Source organism: Calidris pugnax, unplaced genomic scaffold, assembly GCF_001431845.1.
Source record: "Calidris pugnax isolate Ruff unplaced genomic scaffold, ASM143184v1 scaffold31, whole genome shotgun sequence".
NCBI lineage: Eukaryota > Metazoa > Chordata > Aves > Charadriiformes > Scolopacidae > Calidris > Calidris pugnax.
In genome coordinates, this window is record NW_015090786.1 from 7,122,219 (window position 1) to 7,141,428 (window position 19,210).

Here is a 19,210-nt window from a genome sequence, read left to right on the forward strand (position 1 = left end):
GGCAATGCCTTAGGAACAGGATTATATGAATATTTTGTCTACAGCTACTAACTCCAGTACCAAGCAACCCAGGAGGAAGGTTTTTTGTGGAGCACCTTGTCTTCTCCCCTGGCTATACAGTGAACCCACATCCTTATACAGCCCCTCTGACACACGCTTAAGCTTGGTGCCCAAAGCAGGCTGTGTTAGCCCTACCTAACTATTGCAGAGGTCCATGCTTTGCCTAAGGCTCATTTAAGCCCCACTAAAGCCCTCAAACAAGGCTTGAAGTGCCGTTGCCGCAGTGCATAGGATTAACGCTGGTCCTTCTGCAGAAGGGTGAATGTCATTTGCAGAACTGTGTTAATTCCTGATTTGAATTTAGATGATGTTTTTAAATAAGAAACAAGCTCAGAACATCCGCTGGGAATCTGTGACTTGGATAAACCTCAGTAAGTCACTAAATACAAGTTACTATTGGAAAAGCGCTCAGACTGCAGTGCTTGCTATATAATAATAATAATAATAATTTAAAAAAGGCAGATTGCTTCTAGAGAATAGAGAATAATGGCTTCAGATTGCGTATCCTGGGCACGGCTGATGTATCCAGAATGGTACGACAGCATTAATGAGCTCAAGATCAGCAGGCTCAATCTACAAAATATACTCTCATGAAGGAAGAGAAGAGGAATAGAAAACGATGAGGTTTTCCCTCAAAAAGGCACTTTTCTCAAATTAAAGCAGCAAGATTTGGGAGAGGGAAGTCCCTGGGGTAGATCAGATCAGGACAACAGAGGTGATAAGGCAGCAAAATCCTGTGCCTGTTCCAGCTAAAGTCTTTCAGTGCTGATACTCGCTCTTGTGTTCGCCCTCAGCAATTCCTCCTGTGGTCAATGGATGGTAACAAAGCTCAGGCAACACTAGACTCCCTAGAATTTTGGTATACCTAACTTACCAGCATCTTCAGATTAACCCATTCTGCAGGATGATTTTCCAGCCTCAAATAAGTAGTAGCTGTAGCAGTAACTAAAACAAATATCCATCCATGACAAGCAGCTAAGAGGAGCACCCCACCACAGCTCCTGGCTGCCCCATCACTACCACTATCAGTGCCATAAGCCTCCTTCACAGGTCCTAGTTTCTTTTGGCTTATTTTTTTAAATGTAGGTGCTACTAGATATTTATATTGGAGGGGAAAAAAAACACACCAAAAAAATCCCTGATTCCACACCATTTTACATTGATACATCTATTAAAAAATAAAATGAAACCTTCACATTCATACTTTTCCCTGCAGCAGGAATTCTAAGATGGTGAATCTCCAACAGACCTCCCCAAACTGGTGGTGTGTTGAAATAAAAGACAGTCCTACATTTATCTAGAAGGTGGTGATGGGAAAACCTCTCATGAATGGAAAGGAAATTTGGCATCTTAAACTGGATTAGCACACAGCCCACATCTTTACATCACTCAAAGCATAAGAAAGGCTTTCCAAGGAGAGAAAGCAGCAGCTGCACCGAAGAATTAAATTTAAAATACATTTACTTTCAAAGTGGGTGAAAAACGTCTCTTAACTCCTAATCTTTCATATTGTGGACTGGAGTAAAATGGATGTTCTTTTCTTTTAAGAAGTCATGCAATTTAATGTGATGCTTCCCAGCAGGCTGCATCTGTTTTAAATGTTCGCATTCAAAATGTGAAACCACTCCCTTAATTTTATCTAGAATTATGAATACCCCATTTGCTTAAACATATCCTGAACAGATGAGCCTCAGAAAACCAAAACCTTAATCTGGGACAATGTTCTGCAATCCTTTGGATGCATTTGGGAAATGCTGTGGAGGGACTCAGAAGCAGTGGTCCATCCAGGTATCAACAGTTTAATGAGGGAGAGGAGCCTTCAAGCAGAATTTAAGGTCGGTGTGAGATTTGGGATGGGTTTTTTGTGTTTGTGGCTGAAACACCATGGTAAAATCCTCCAAAATGCTCACAACATGGATGAACAAGAAGAAATCCAAAGCAGTGGGGACTCAAGCAGGCTCCCGGAGCAGATGAAGCCTTGCTGAGGAAGGGTACTGTCCCCTAAGCAAAACGGTGTCAAGCTTCTGGCTTGGAAAATTCAAACAATTAGGGGAAGTGTTAAGAGCAGAAATGAGGGAAGACTGAAAAGCACATCGCAGGGTAACGTTTCCTCTATGAGTGATTGCTATAAAATTTTGTAATTTCAAAGAAGAACAGAAATTGGTAACATTTGTAAAAAAAGAGACAAACAGACCTTAGGAAATCCCACTGAAGAAGAATATATAAAAATAGTAAAGCAGACAAAAGTCACATAGATTCCTATTTTTAGACAAATCGTAGATCATCCAAAACCTAAATGGTGATCAGGAACGTTGAAAGCAGCTTATTGCTACAACAGGCTATGGATAAGTAGCTACTGCACAAATTTTTAGGGAAAAGACTCACAATATGGTACAGATTATTCAGGATTGACAGAGCAAGGACAGTGCTGGATGTCAAAGAAAGCTCAACACCAGAGATGTAAGTGAGCTGATGGTATCAGCGTAACCCCAGTGAGTCGCAATCCTCTGCCCAGTGCCAGGCAGCATGGCAGCGACATGTCAGCACGGCCACGATCTGATCCTCTGCCTCTTCACAGACAATATGGATGGAAAATCCCAATTATTTCCATGTTGGCTGGCCAATCACCTCGACGGCCTGTGGCTGTACAGACTGAAGTTTCTGACATCAGAAGTGACTGCCTCTCAGTCAAAAATACTTTAAAATGGCAAATTAAATTCAATACTGAGAAACACAAACCAACTTACAGGGCAGGGACAGCAAGCTTCACTTTGTGGGCACAGCAACAGGCTCTCAATTAACTTTAGGATGAGGAAAGACATCTTGGAAGCCTTATGAATAGCTCCCTATAAACATCAACCTAATGTTCTGCAATAATTAAGATGAAAATATAAAGTCAAGAACTGTTATGAGACAGAGAAGGGGAACTAAACCAACAAATAATCTGATGAGTCAGTAGGCAGTGAAGCACCGACTCTGACGAGGGTCAGGCTCTGGCTGCGTCTGCCTGGGGCTTTGCTGCAGCTTGTTTAGCTGCACCAGCAATTTTTCTATTGACTAGGTGGCTCCTCTTTGTACATAACCATAATGCTTGTACAGAGAGTAGTAACAAGCAGGTATTCTGTGGAGAATGAAATATTGATGATGCCGGCACGATCAGGAATAGCAGCATGGTATGATACAGCAGGGGACTCCCAAGCAGGGGCTCAGGATGCCACACAGCAGGGTGCGGATGCGGGAAGGTAAGAGAGGAGGCACAGGATGGTACTGGACCCCCCCTAGGCAACACACTATAAGCTCCCATATATATATCACTAACAGCCAAAGAAATGCAGACCTTGGCAAAATCAGGTTTTGGGGTAGCAAAGAGAACAGGAAACAAGTATCCAATATGTTTAAGACGCTCTGCATACACTAAACATGGATATAACATGGGAATGCAGGCTTTAAGGAAGATCATCTAAAAATATGCTGGAAAACATAAATATATTTATTATCCCAAGCGTATCCTAGAGTCCAGCGAAGATACCACCAATCTCCACCTCCTGCTTCTTCCAGCAAGGAAGACTAAATGCCACCATCAGCATCATGCTCCTCCTGGAGGCAGCACAGGAAACCAATGACTCACTGTATTTTTTATTTATTTATTTTTAATATTAAGAGCAGTCAGGACTAGAAGCAGAAATGCTTTATTGGAGAAGAGGCTTTTGGAATTTACAGAAGGGTCAGAAAGGCTAAAGGGGGATAAAAGCCCTTACAAGACAGCTATTTCCACCTGCAAAAATTGGTCAGTCTAGCTGAATTTGAATTGAACCTCTGCTTCTGCTGGTTGCATTTCAATTTGGGGGCAGACTTTGATGTACAGTACAGAAAGCCAGACATGCCTGCAGGGGACCCAAGAAAGAAGAAAAAAGAAAACCAAAAACTTACCCCTTTGCCACCCCACTTTTTCCCAAGGGGCAGTAGAAGAGTGAGCAGAGAAAGGCACAGATGTTAGAAAATATGTGTTTAGCAACATTAACTTGAGGCTTCTTCTGTAGCACAATTTTTAATTTTCCTTTTCTTTTTCTGTAATAAGTAGAGTTGGACTAATAATAACCATTTCATTAGAGGGTTAAGATTTCAATTACAGTAACAATAGATTCTTGACTTTGCAAGTAAGATGTGTTTCCTTTTGCTTATAACAAGATTTCAAGTGCAACACTATGCTAGTTACAGCAACTTGCAGAACCTAAAATGAAAATCTAAAAACTGAGAATCGAGTTGTTGGGGTTTTTTAGAGAGTTCCTATGTTTTGGCAGCTTCCCTCCCCTCCTTTCACAGGTTTTGGACCAGGACACATCAAGTATCTCTATGCCAATAAACCAAGCAACCTGCAAATGGACCCGTCTCTCTGCCAACAACATCCATCAATATTTACATGCGTCCTGAACCTCAGATTAGCTGGCCTCAAGGACAATGGTCAGAGAAGCCAGAAGAACAGCAAGTCTAGGAATCTCCTTATTTTTCAAAGCAGGACACAATTCTCATTCCCTGTGTGCCCTCACTTTCTTTGATCACAGAAGAAGAGGAAGATAAAACCAGCAGTGAATGCAAGAAGAGCCACAGAGACAAAAGAGAAAATAATTTCTGAACCCCCAAACCATTCCTCCGACAACTTAGAGAGCAATCAGGGATGAGAAGCAGGCTGGCAGCATACCGAGAATGAAGTTATCTTTCAGGAGGGTATTTGCAAGAGCACTCAAGGACTGAAGCCAGGAGATTAGTTAGCTATTTTATGTAAGAAAGACTGCTTGAATAATCAGTTTTTCTGATGTTGCCATGTCTTTTCATTTGTTAGTGTGGAGCATAATTGCTTCTTGTAAAGTTGAATGACTTTAAATTAGATGGAAAGATGGTCACTGCAAAGATAATTTTGAACGTCCCCATTCAAAGTTGTAGGTTTAAAAATATGAGTTGAAATGTGATGGAATAATTAATGTGGCAGCAGTCACTTAATTTGTCCTCTCTCCTTTGTTTCTTCCTTGCTATGCGCTTTTAAGCTATACCAGTATGTACATTCATGGGAAATGAAAAGCAAGAAAATAAATACATTTATCTAGATCAACCTCCTTGTTGGACCCAGAAGCCGTCAGCACAGTCAACACCAGTGATTAAACCCAGATTACATTAAAACAAATTTGCCATGTCAATCCTAATACTTCTATTTGGCACTGACCCAAATATTTCTGTTTGTTTTCATCCTCTCTCCAAACACCAAGCAACGTCACAGATTCACCCCTGCTGGAAGGGTCCCTGTGCCTCCCGTTCACAGCAGGACCAGGGCAGGTCGCTGGGAGCTTTGTCTGGCCGTGCCCTGAGAAAGCCCATGGAGAGAGTCAGGCTCAGTCAATCCCCCACCTGCAAACTTTCTCCACCTAAGAGCTATTCATAATGCCCCTGAAAGCCATGACTCGATTACTGAAGGAATAAAAATGGCTATTTCTCACCAGCCGGTTCAGCTCTGCTCCGCCATCATGCGTTTTTCCTCTCCGTTTTACCTATTTTTCCAAAATTCCTTGCTCTCCTGTTTCTTTTCTCCCTATCAAACGGCTCCCCATATTCCTGAAGGCACCTACCACCCTGACTGCAGGAATTTTGCAGTTGGTATTTCCACCCTGGGGTACTCGGTGGTCCCTTTTATCTGGAAATGCAAAGCCTCTCTGGTGTGAGAGCAGAGCCCCTGCCGAGCCCAGGGGCCGAGCCCTGCCAGATGAAGGATGGAGGGAGTGAAAAGCAGAAGAGACTCCCGTGAGCTGCCTTGGGTCGACAAACAACTTCCAGCCACTTGAAAACTTTAAGGGGTGCTCAGGGTTGTTTCTTCTTCCTCGAGCGTGCTCTGCTCTGCTTTCGGCCCGCAGGCGATGAGAGCACGGCTGACAAAGATGACGCATCCAGGAGAGGAGATTTTAGTAACTGGGGCGGAGGAGAAGAGGCAGCAAGCGGTGAGAGGAGGAGGAAAAGGAGCCTATATAAAGCATCAAAATTCAGAAACAGTCAATGCTTTCTTAGAAAAGAGAAATCTAAGAGTGAAAGAGCAAAGTTCGGGGAATTTTGGAACTGCCAGATACAATATAAGAACAGGCTGAAACCCAGACGCATCTTGCAACACCACTCATCTCATGGATCAAACTCAAAAGCACGGTACCTCCATCCCACCACCTTTCTCAAGTGCACAAGGAGATTTTCAGGCCCCGATTCCACGCTACTGCAAAAGGCAGGAGTCTGGGGGCCTCCTGAAATTCAAGAAAAGTGTTTGCAGAATTACTGCACCAAAACCAAACCTTTACCAGGCAGAGAACTGGGGTCATAAAACCAGGTAACACAAGGCACCCCATCCCCAAAGGACAAGCCCCACTACAGCTTCTGCTTTTCCAGCTGTACCAAACTAAAGCCTCACCAGATCTTCCAGGACAGCCCCCAGACGCATGAAATCAGGGAAGGATTGAACTGTGGGAGCTAACAGACCCATGAGCCCAGCTGGCTGAGTGTCTCGTCCCACAAGACCTGCGCTGCTCTATGGGTCTAGGGATTCCTGCCTCACTCAGTCACGGTGCTGGGAGTTTTCACCAGTGGGTACCGAGAGAATAAATGAAGAAATAACTGCTGTGCCATGCTCAATCTTGTGTATGAAACAGCATACATAATTAGAGCTGCCTGTATAAACAAAGCCGCAAAATTAAAAGTCAGCAACTTCTACTGTTACTTCTTGTTTTTGGCAGGTCTCACTTTCCCACTTGGCATCCTTACAACATCTTTGGTAAAGACTAAGATAACAGTCTTGATCATTGAGCAATTGTTTCTTGTAAACACACATGTGTGTACATCAGATAAATCATCTGGTACCTGCTGTACGCTTAATCTCTCCGTGACTGCACAAAGCATTTACCCAAGTCCTGCATAGCCCCAACCCCTGCACTTCTCCCTGCATCCCACATCCCACCCATCCTTAGAGCCCGCTACGCTCTGGCTTATCGTTCATGCTTCAGGCTTGTTTTCTCACCCATTCACACAATGTGCTTCCGAGGCTGGGTTTTATTGGCACAGAACCCCAGCACATACAGTACTGCTAGGAAAGCCATCATGACAGATAATAGTGCTCTTATGCCAAGTACAAATCATCTGTAACTTACTTTTTCTTTAATTTTTTTTTTTCTACAATTTTGTAATATAACTAACCACAAGTTCCCAACGTCTGTCTTCAAGAGCTGAGGGAGTGGGACGAATCTCTCCTTGATTCATTAAGGCACTGATGTACACACCTCTGTTTAAGTGCGGAAGTCAAATTTAATTCAATTTGACTATTCATGCTAAAATAGCTCAAGGAACCTGGTTAGTTCTTGGACTGAAATCTGGGACTGTACAATCGGAAAACCAGCACAGACTCATAGAATGGTTTGGGTTGGAAGGGACCTTAAAGATCACCCAGTTCCAACCCCCCTGCCACGGGCAGGGACACCTCCCACTATACCAAGTTGCTCAAAGTCCCATCTAGCCTGGCCCTGAACACCTCCAGGGATGGTGCATCCACAGCTTCCCTGGGCAACCTGTTCCAGTGTCTCACCACCCTCACAGTAGGGAATTTCTTCCTAATATCTAATCTAAATCTTCCCTCTTTCACTTTAAACCATTACCCCTCGTCCTATCACTACACTCCCTGATCAAGAATCCCTCCCCATCTCTCTTGTAGGCCCCCTTTAGGTACTGGAAGGCTCAGCTGACCAAGCTGTGGACCTCTCCTGGTCAGCATTAGCTGTAGGCAGCACCAATCACTGGCTGCCCAACTCAGGGGAGGGCTCTGCCCCGTCCTGCCATGGCATGTCATCCAAATCATGACAACAGGGGCCCTGGCAGCTGCCAGACATATAAGGTTTCCTACATGGGTTCCTCCTTCGATGAGCTACCTTCTTACTCATCCCAAAGTCAACTCTACATTATCAGCATTTTCCAGTAAATTCCCCCAGAATCTATGCCACCCAACCCAAATTTTAGTCTAACTCAGACATCTTCAGTCTAGGCACAACTGACTTTGCACATAATTTCCCAAGAATCTGGAGCAGTGCAGTACAAATGGTAAACAATATTCTACATTGCTTTAAAAAAACCCCACAAACCTACTTTGAATTATTAATGCAAAAACTTGAAAGACTCACAGTCCAAATCCTCTCCTTCCAGGCTCGCTCACCAAGGGAGCTGCTCCCCATCCGTTCTCCTGCACACACCAAAGATCTGCTGCTCACTCCCAAATTCAGAGCCATCAACTTCTACAGGAATCCAACCTGAACAAGAGATGGAGAGCAATTTTAAAAAAACATGCGATTCCAAATGTGAGTTAACAGCTAATTCCCATTTCACACGGGGAAAAAAAAAAGAGGCATGGCCTTTACACGGCTTCGCTATGGATGTTAGCAAAGATTTACTAGCAAAGGGCAGTAGTGAAGTCTCCTACTTCTAAAATTTTATTACTATTACATAATATGTTATCATGCATTTACTAGCATGCTGTGAAGCACTGTCATAAATATTCAAACTGCAATGACAAAGCAAGCAAGCTGTCGGTCGCCTCTGCGTCTCTGGTTTTTGCTGCTGGCTCTCTCGGGCCCACGGGGGGAAGCATTGCTGGGCAGAGGAAGAGAACCGCTACGCCTGAACCAAACCGGACCCACATACCTGACTCCAACTACAGCAAAGGGAACTTAAACTTGTTCTTAAAAGGTCTTTCTAAACCAGGGCCTCATGGTCATTATCATCAAGCTTGTCATCAGCGAGGCTCCCCTCTCTGAACACTTGCCTGACTGCATTAGTTATTACATTTGATAGCTTTATAGTATTATTAGAAGCTTGCTATTTAACTAGTTACACAAGACCCAGCAGCTTAGAGCCCTCTCTCTGCCTGGGCTGCAAATCTCTGCAACTACCTCCAAAATAGCCCAGATTTTATGACCCGTTAAGCTTAATGATAAACCCTTGGATTTACGTTCCAGGCTAGTGAGCAATGGGAGATCAAGAGCTAACCTTTGATTTATCTGTGGGCCAAGGGAGACCATTATTTCTATATTCTTATTTTTCTCATCATTTGTCACGGTGATTGTAATGCTTTGCTATGACATCATGGCAATTTTTAGTGTTAGTGACATCAACATCAACACCACATTTGGACATTTCACAGTGCTGGCACTGGTATTTCCTCTCCCAGCAGGATGGGAACGCTGCCGGAGTGGTTTTCCTTCTTCTGCCCAGCCTGAGCAGCAGATCCCACTACAGACATGCTAACACCAGATCTTCTTGGTTGAATGTAAAGTGATGGTTTTAAACCTGCAAATACCATTGGAGGTAGGGGAATGGTCTGGGAAGGCAGGATGATCTGCTGTGCAGCAGCTGTGTACATTTGTGGTGCTTTACGTGTGATACCAGCAGTGCCTGTTTCATGGTGCTTTAAACACAGAACCACAAAAAGAGCAGCCAGTACTGTGGAGAGACACTACTCAGCATGGCCCAGTATCTGCTTTTATTATAAATTTTGCTGGTTTAACATTTCTCTGAAAAACCTATGGCTCTAGAATCAGGGGACTGTAAGAGAATCTCCAATATGCTTTCCAAATTTGTTTTAAAAATAAATAAAAGTCTTGAGAAACGGTCCATAAGGACCACAAATGTTCACTGCAACTTGGAGTTTCATGCTTGTCTGGCTTTAAAATGCTCATTATAAAGACAGAGTCTGGATATTTTAGAACCTGACTGAAGGCTGGTTACTGGCTTCAGAAAGGGCAGGTGGGTGCATCACCAAGTCACAGAGTGAAGAATGGAAAAATGTTAAGGAATAGCACAATATTAGAATCATAGAATGGTTTCAGCTGGAAGGGACCTTAAAGAGCATCAAATTCCAACCCCCTGCCATGGGCAGGGACACCTCCCACTAGACCAGGTTGCTCAAAGCCCTGTCCAACCTGGCCTTGAACACCTCCAGGGATGGGGTATCCGCAGCTTCTATAGGCAACCAGGACTCACCACCCTTATAGTGAAAAATCTCTTCTCAATATCTAATCTAAATCCACCCTCTTCCAGTTTGAAGCCATTACCCCTCATCCTACCGCTATGCGCTCTTGTAAAACATCCATCTCCAGCTTTCTTGTAGGCCCCTTCAGATACTGGAAGGCTGCTATAAGGTTTCCCCGGAACTTTCTCTTCTCCAGGCTGAATAACCCCAACTCTCTCAACCTGTCCTCATAGGAGAGGTGCTCCAGACCTCATCATCTTTGTGGCTCTCCTCTGGACCCACTCCAACGGGTCCATTTGAAAGCTAATCACACCTTAAGGTTACTTTCTTCAAAGATTATTCCACCTATTTCACTACGGTGTACAGGTATACTAGTACTCTTTAAGTAATAATGAGAAAGGATGGAAAAAGTAAACATTAAGGGCAAATTCTGAGTAGCTCAAATTTACAGAGCGAAGCATATGCCTAATATAATAGAGGGAACTTGTCAGAGGAATGGTGCATTATCCAATCTTCGTCTTGATTGACAGCTTGACAGTCTTTCACCCATTTAAAAAAAAGACTTTAAAAAGCATTAGTTGGTAATTATCACCAATTTTCCCATTAAGTCCATGAAAAAAAATAGTTGCAGTTTAATCTCTAGCTAAATCAGGACAGTTGACTGTTTTTCTTTCTTACACAGAATTGGAAATAGAAGAGAAAGATGCTGTTGCATCAGTAAGAGAGAGATATCAAAGAGCAAAGTAAATAGGAAAAGAGATGTGTGTTAGAATAAAAATGGCAAAAGTAATGGAACAAAAACACCCAGAAGCCCTTTAACCCTCAGTTAAATGTCTCTCACAAGTAGCAGCAACAGGTTGTTGCACAAAAAAAATGCAACAACAAAATACTGCAGACCAAGTCCTACCAGATGTTGAGGAAAAAGTCAAAATGCTTCTTCAAGCAGAAGTTTACAAAATATGTGATCCATAGGGGTATTGGGCTTCTCATGCTACACGCAATCCCAGGAGTCTGTTGCACTGGTGATGTTCCAAAGTCAGACTGGATTGCCCAAGAAGAAAGAAGCCCTGGCTTTAGCCTGTGTTCCTTATAGCAAACCTTTCTCTTGGAAAGAAGCAGCCCTGCTGATTGGTGGCACATTTCATGCTTCTCTCCTCAAAAAGAAGAAAAAAATCCACATTGTAAGTCACTTTTCAGCTGGCAATGCTCTGCATCAGTGTTTAAATTATTTATCTCATGTCTTGTACTTCCTAAGTACTCGAAAAAGCCCTACTTACTCTCCCTGTGAACCCTGGGAGTGCTAAGAGCTGGTCCTCAAAGAGACCGGGTAAGGAAAGCACAGATGTGGGATGGATGTTGCATTTTCATTGATTTCAGTATCGTATCCCTAATATAATGAAAAACAAGGGACATGCTTGTGTCCCTTATAAAAGCCTTGCCTCAGTGAAGCATTTCTCTTGCTTCACAGGACCAGGATTTGACTCTCACCTCCATCCAAGTGAAGGTTTCTTCAGTCTCATCCCTAAGAATAAATCCTCTGTAGTATACAAGACACGTGGTTTTGCATGTTTCCCCAGAGGGGTCTTTAGGGTATGTATTACACCATCTGCTTTAAGCTGAGCCCTATCATCAATACCCAGTTTTGGCAAGAGAGCTATTGGCAACAAGTACTTTTATTCATTGCCAAACCCTCCTTGACTCCTTGACTTCCAGTAGGATGGGGCTCTTTCCATCGAGCCACCCGAACGCACGTACAGACATCCATCCACATACAGGATTTTTCTAATTTGTTTCCTTTCCTACTTCTCATCCTTCATCTACTGTCCTCAAAATGTCAGAAGAGAGAGCAAGAACTTAAAAGGCAACCACCACCTGCAACCATCGTAGCAACACTAAACTATTTTGGCAGGCAGGCCTCTCTCAACACATGCTTATGGGGCCTCTGTCCCTCATGCTGGGAAGATGTAATATATATTCCCTGGCTTTAGGCTGCATCATTTCAAGCTCCTGCATAAAACATGGGAGCACCTGGAGATTTTCTAGAGCAGCCAATGGCTTAGGTTGCAGCCATTGCCTTGGCACTGGACCACTTTCCAGTAGCACACTAAACTTCATGTTTCCAACACAAAACCCCCAGTAATGTCGCTTCCCCAAACCCTGCCGGCACATCCCAGGGCCTGGATGGTGCCTCTCAACCAGCCACCCCACTAACAGCTGCACAAGCAACATTTTCACTAACGCTTTGCTCTCAACTGCAGTTCAGCCATGGGGTTCTGCCCTTGGATCATTTGTTCCCTGTGACATAAAGCTCAAATAAGGAAGAGGTTTTGCTCTTTGGAAAAGAGGAGTTGGACGTGTGCAGCAGAGAGACGAGTTAATCTACCGTCACTCTTTCCTGCGTTCTTCAAAATCTGGGATAGAGGCACAGCTCACAGAGCATTTACTTTGTGCTCACCTTGCTCTCGTGAAAACCTTCCTACCTCTTCACCCTAGAAAATCAGCCTTTTCTGTAAAGCACAAACTCAAATACCCTCCAAAGCCTATGAGAAATGCAGCAAGTCTGTTGCCTTTGGGGTCAACTCGAGGTAGAGACAAGTTTAACAGATGTAAACTGGGGCTTCTGTGGAAAAGGCAGAATTTGGTTGAAAAAATGTACTATTTAAGCATTCTGACATTTTGCTTACATTTCACAAAGAGTTCAATAATAACTCTTTTGAGCCATATCTCATTTCTGTGTTCTTCAGTCGTATCCAAGAGCCCTTGTGTGAGTAGTGCGTAGAAGATTCATGAAAAATACTGTAAATGTTTTATTTTTGTGGCCTAAAGAGCACAATGAGGCATTAAGTGTTGTTTTCATAATTCTGCAAAGCCTCCTGGAGCCTCTTCAGCTAAGGACCAGATAGTTCTGCACCTTTGGAAAAAAACCCAAACCTAAACACCTGAAAGTGCTTTTCAGAAGCAATTATCATAATCCCTCCCATTACCCAGAGGGAAGCAGTGGCACAGAGAGGTTAAACAACTTCTCAGAGGTGGCTCAGGGAGCAGCACAGCCCGGATTAGAGCCACGGTGCCTCCTGACTCCCAGCTCCCTGCTCAGCCCAGCGCCTTAAATAGCTGCGGTGCAAGTTAATTAGCTCAGTCCTCCGTGTGTGCATCTCACTCGGGGAATAGGAAAGCTGCAGTTTAATTTTAACAATACAAAAATTTCTACGGAGAATCCCAGGAGAGACAGCTTAAGTTTTAACAACCACCACCTAAACAACCTGTATGAAGGCGGAAGGGAAAGCCACTGTGCAGATTTTACTGCCACCAGTTTGGGAAGAGTGAATTATTCACAGGCAGCAGACCATGTTACAATAAAAGGTTTACAGCGGCTATCACCAGGATCACTCTTGTGGCATTTATTCTTTCCAGTTTTTGTTTGCAGGCATTCTTTTGTCCTGTCCTTTGTCACCAGGGATCTCACCATCCTTCACTTCCTGGGGTACCTGGACTGGTAGGAAAACAACAAAACCTTTGCTAAGGGAGGGGGCTTTAGTGACATTACACATTTTCTATTTACACTGTTATTTTGCACTATTGTGCAGTTCTACAGTGTTACGTGATGTGTGGTTTTCCTCCATCAGAGGGCCCGTCTATGTCTACTTCCACTATCCCCTCGCCTATAGCTGCAGTATCTCTTCTACTTTTTCAGCTGCCTCCAGCAGGGAACAATAAATCTAAAACACAGTCGGAAAAAGGAAAATCTCTATTGCTATTTTTGGCATCCAAGTTCTTTGGCTTAACCTATTTTTGGAAGAGCATCTTTGTTCAGCAAAATCAAAGCTCCCACCCCTGTGACACCAGCCCGACGCGTCCCGCTGCAGGCAGAGCCTTTGGCTACTGGCAAACTCCAACAGCAGAGCCGGCACACAGAGCAAAGATGGGACAGCCCAGAAGGAAAATGATGGGAGCCAGGATTTCACTTCTGCTCTCCATCACTGCGTGCCTCTAAGCAAGTTACGCCACTCCTCTCCTGCAGGCTTTGGCTACCCGCACCCCGGCACACGGATTACGCACAAACAGGACGGGTGCACCTTCTGCTGTAAGCTCCTGGGGTGAAAAAACATCTTTCTACTGGAGCACCTCTTGTGTGAGGACAGGCTGAGAGAGTTGGGGGGGACTCTTCATCAGGGAGTGCAGTGATAGGACAACAGGTAAAGGTTTTAAACTGAAAGAGGGAAGATTTAGGCTAGACATTAGGAAGAGTTTCTTTACTGTGAGGGTGATGAGATGCTGGCACAGGTTGCCCAGAGAAGTTGTGGGTGCCCCAGCCATGGAGGAGTTCAAGGCCAGGCTGGATGGGGCTTTGAGCAACTTGGTCTGGTGGGAGGTCTCCCTGCCCATTTCAGCGGGGTCGAACTGGGTGATCTTTAAGGTCCCCACCAATTTGAACCATTCTATGATTCTATGTCCTTACAGCCTCCAGCCATACTAGGACCCCAATTTTGGTAGTTCATAAGATAAAAATTAACTGGTATATACAGCTCATGTTTTAATAAAAGCTTTGCTCAGGGGATAAGAAAGACCACAAATAGAAAATGGCAGGCCAGCCTGTAAAGGGAGAAGAGCCAAACTTGATTCACTCATTTTTGTTTTGTTGGTTTGATTTTAAAAGATATTCAAGCTCTCTCTGCTCCGAGACACGGTTACCTTTCTACTACCTCCAGATGCACCTCCCAAAACTGGTAGCACTCTTACACACCCAGAAAATGAAATGGTGGGAAAAGACACCAAATAAGGTGACTTCATGTGTCATGGCTGACTCTGCCCAAAGCCACGGGAACACACACTTCTCATGTCATTGCCCTCATGGGCACCGCTTGGAGAGGGATAACTCTCCGACCTTAAGGCCCAAGACTTGGCTCAAAGCCGACACTGTGTGCCAGGGCTGCAAGATGGCTGCTTTCAGCCACACAAGGACCAAATGCTGCTGCAGGGCTGAACCCCAAAGCCCCATCCACACTGCTGCCCTATGGGCTGTTTCTTCCCAGGGGAAGAAAAAAAAAAAAAAAAAAAGAGGCTAAACATCCATCATCATAGAAAATATTTTGGTTTTTTGGTTGTGGGGATAACCCTCCAGCTCCACTGGGCTTGGTGACAAGCAGGATGAAACACCAGCACTAACAGCAAGTCCCCGGTGAATCTTCTTGGCCTAATGGATTAAAAGCTTAATTAGAGTTACCTGAACATTAAATATCATTAGAGTGCACTCAAATCTGCTCTAATTTATTTTTTTTTTCCTTTAAATGGCCTCTTAACTAACTGATCTTTGGGGCACAGCTGTTAAAGTTTTTGAAACTTTCCTCTTTTCAGCTCTTTTCCCTTGAGAATGAAGCTGATGCAGTCGTGCTGTGCATCAGGCAACACTCCTACACACCTCATCTCCAGCCAAAGGCGAATTAAATGGAGGGAAAGTTGTCTCAAAATTATCAAGCTTTGTATCTGGAGAGAAGGGAGATGCTCGGTAGGAGCTTCACAGTGTAAGAGACAAACCCATACCAGACACCTGAGAAGCTATAAGGCAGGAAGCCATAGGAACCGAGGCTCTATTGGTCATGCCATCCATTTTTTAAGCAAATAGTTGTGCCTAACACCTTTCATGCTTCAAATTGCTACTGAGAGTAGTAAGACTGTATGGAAATGTGTAATAAATTAGAATTAATGGGAAGAAAAAAATACAGTGTAACTGGAAGACGGTAGAAAGCACGTGCCTTCAGATGTGAGGGATATCAACCACGTGAAGTTTCCATCACCGTGTTTCTGGTTTTGCCTGGCTGTAGTCACCAACCATCCCACCCTGACGGCAGAGGGTTCACATGGCTCTCACCAAAACCTGGGGAAAGCTGGCCAAACTCTGCGTCAGACCCAACAGACCAACTGCATGACTTCACCAAGAAGCAAAGCACAGACGGCCCCAGAAACCCCGCCAGGATGGCCAGGCAGCACCATGAGTCAGAGAGGCTATCGCCAGGAGCAGGAGATCCCCAAGAGGTATCTTAGCAAGAGGTTTTTTGTATGAGCTTTATGCTTATGTCAGAAACTCTTCAGCTGGTGGTACCCACAAACACCTGTTAGCAGTTTCAGCGCATGCCACACAGCAGACTTCTGTTTGTAGCTTTTGTGAAGTAAACCGGTAAAACCGGCATGAATGTACGTATTTGAACAAGCAGACGCCAGACACTTCAGATTCTTAATTGGAGCAGCTTCAAAGCAGCAACTGGATTTAAGTGTCAAAAGTGAGGGTGATCAGAGAGGAGGAGCAGAGATGCAGGTGCTCTTCTGCTCCGTTTTTCCTCTTCTTTTTTCCATACCTCCCTGAAAGAGCACTGTACCCCTGACAGATCTGTGCCAGCATCACTTCTTAGGCTTCAGCCACGTGAGCTGGAGTCCTCCTTGAGCTCAGCTTTACACCCAATTTACATACCCCAACTGATGTGGAAAAGAGCAGATTGCCTCCCCTATTTGAGTACCAAATCTGGGGTCACAGGTGAGACCGATGAGGTAAAAGAACACTCCTAACTGTTGTTAACTAGCACCATGTGAAGTTCGTTATGGGCCAATTGACAGCAGGAGCTGACACTAGCAAAGGTTTCTTGCAAAGCATTCTATTTCCCAAATATTTGTCTTCAAAGTAGTATTTGCTAAAACAACAGTTACTTTGGCAAATAATAGTTGGGAAATAAAATGCTTCACAAGAACCTTGCTTGTTACACATTCCCATTTTATAATCAGCCATTGGGATGCTGAGATTTCACTGAAAGCCAAATATTCACCTACTGTGAGCATTCGTGATTGATGAAGATGTCCAGAAAAAAAAAAAAAGCGCCGGGAAGCAAATAGAGGTGCCAAAGTAACATGAGAATCCAATGAGAAATGGGATTTACTAGGTCTGGCTCTGCTGGGGGTCACCAAAAGGGGTTTGCTGATGACTTCTAACAGGGCTGTCCACAACAGGACTGTCTTGGTCTCCTCCCTGTGCCACCAGTTCTCTGCACAGAAACTACTACCCTGAGTCCCTCCATTAAATATGGTTCAACAGTCGCTGTGGATGGCTGCATAACACATGCACACAGTGACTAGTTAACCCTCATTTCCTTAGGATAAGGTTAAAAAAACCTGCAAAAGCGAGTAATGGCACGCTGAGCTTCTGCACAAAGGGGAAGCAGGACTATAGCAAACTGGTCTAAATTCTTCTGATTAAAATTAATCTCTTCCAGAGAGCAGTTTCACCCAGATCAAAACCATTTGTAAAAGTGTTTGAAGCAGGAGAAAGAAGAAAGTTTAGCTCCAGTATGCTCAAAATGAGTCTTGCCCTTAATTCAAATCCTGTTTTTACTCAGTTTATCTCCAATTAATATGTTTGATAGCACAAAAACATAATCCAACACTGAGCAAAGACCTTCCATCAACCTGATACAAGCTACAGCCAAAAAACCATAACTAAACCAGTTTGCCAGTAAGGCAAACGGCAAGGAGTAACTCCCAACGCTTTACCCGGCACAGCAGCAGCTCCCGGGTCTCTCCATCCCCACCTGCACACCAGGAGAGCCACTGCTCACCGTGGGGGGGATCAGCGTGTCAGGAACCATCCTGCAGCACAAACAGCAACGCTTCAGCAGGAAGAAACAAGGAATGTAATGGGCTATTCTGCTAACCTCAGAGCAAAGCAGAGAAGCTTCTACAGCTTCTGCTCAACCTCTCTCCTAGGGGGGCAGATGGCCAGGGAACCCTGCAAGTGACATGAAACCCTCTCCCCACTGGAAACCTCATCCTCAACAGACAGCCAGAGCAATTACCCAGCACCTCCAGTCACATCCTCCACACAACAAGAGGTCTGTCCCCAACAGCGGCAGTGATGCTCTCACCCATCGGCACCGGCTGTTGCGCAGGGCAGGGGAGCGTGGCTCCCTGCTTCAGTCTTAAGCAGCATTATTTAAAGTTTCACGGTACAATAAAGGCAATAAATTAGGAGTGATGATTCCCTAAGTGCCGTATGGACAGCAGAGACCACAGAGATCCATCACAACACAGGTACCAACTCTCCTCTCTCATCTTGCAAATGCTGAAGCATGAGAAAAAAAAATTCTAAAATTAAGAGAAAGGCCACCAGCAGCATGATCTCACTGCTGGCCCCTCTCAAGTCCGTGGGAATTTCATCCTTAATGGCAATGACAGCCCACTTAGTCTAACACTGAATATCTGGGAAGAAGAAAAATAATCCCATTGTTTCTTTATGTTAACAGAGGACTGGTGTGTAACAAAGAGGAAGACAGGCAGCCTGTGTGCTGCCGGCGGGTTGGTAAGAAATCCTCAAGGTCTGATCGATACCAAGAAAAAAAGCACCTCTCCTCTGGTCTGAGCTTGGAGCATTATTCAAGCACGGCGGCCACCGTGCAGCTCCTTTTCTTTAGCTACGAAAATCTGAGACTAATGGACACAGAAAGAAGAACGGAGTCGATCGCAGGCATTTCTAACCCTTTATATGCACAAAAAAAAGAGTGAGCAGAGGTATCCAGGCGCGTACATGAGCATTTCCAGGAGCGGCTGTGCATCTCTCTGGGTACCTGCTTTCTAGGGGAAACCCAAAACCACATGATATTCACAGAAAGTTGGGAACAACTTCTTATGGGGAAAAAAAAAAACCTGACAAAAATCAAAAAACCTTTAAAAAAAAGAAAAATAACAAAGCAATTGTTCTGGGAAAGCCCGGCAAGGTATTTAAAGCAAAATCCCCCCACCGACGCCGAGGAGGAGCTCCAGGAGAGGAGCCCGGCAGCCGCCGGCTCCCCCTGCGCCCGCCGCCCCGGGCAGCCCCGCGGCTCTGCCCGCTCCGCACCGCCGGAGAAGGGGATGCCCGGGCCCTGCCTTTGTCTCCCGGACGCCTCCGAGGCGGGCACCGGCTGCCGGGATGGATGGATGGGCAGACGGACGGGCAGACGGACGAGCGAGCAGGCGGCACCGCAGCCCCCGCCGCGCTCCGGGAAGCGACGCGCCCGCCCGCCGCCCCGCAAGGTCGAGCCTCCGCCCGCGCCCCCCGCTCCTACCTCGGCAGCCGCCGCCGCCGCTGTCAGG

At 44.9% G+C, this 19,210-nt stretch overlaps 1 protein-coding gene across 4 annotated transcripts in view; it reads right to left on the bottom strand.

Annotated features, from left to right (window-relative positions):
• PAK7 (p21 protein (Cdc42/Rac)-activated kinase 7) overlaps positions 1-19,210 on the bottom strand; it is a 173,254-nt gene that overhangs the window by 72,594 nt on the left and 81,450 nt on the right. For 3 of the 4 annotated variants that reach the window (XM_014966403.1, XM_014966405.1, XM_014966406.1), the window contains exons 1-2: positions 19,183-19,210; positions 8,253-8,378 (exon numbers count right to left, since the gene is read on the bottom strand). The gene's annotated coding sequence lies outside the window, so the exon portion shown is untranslated. The remainder of the gene's footprint in view (positions 1-8,252; positions 8,379-19,182) is intronic. The other variant, XM_014966404.1, reaches the window with a different exon arrangement.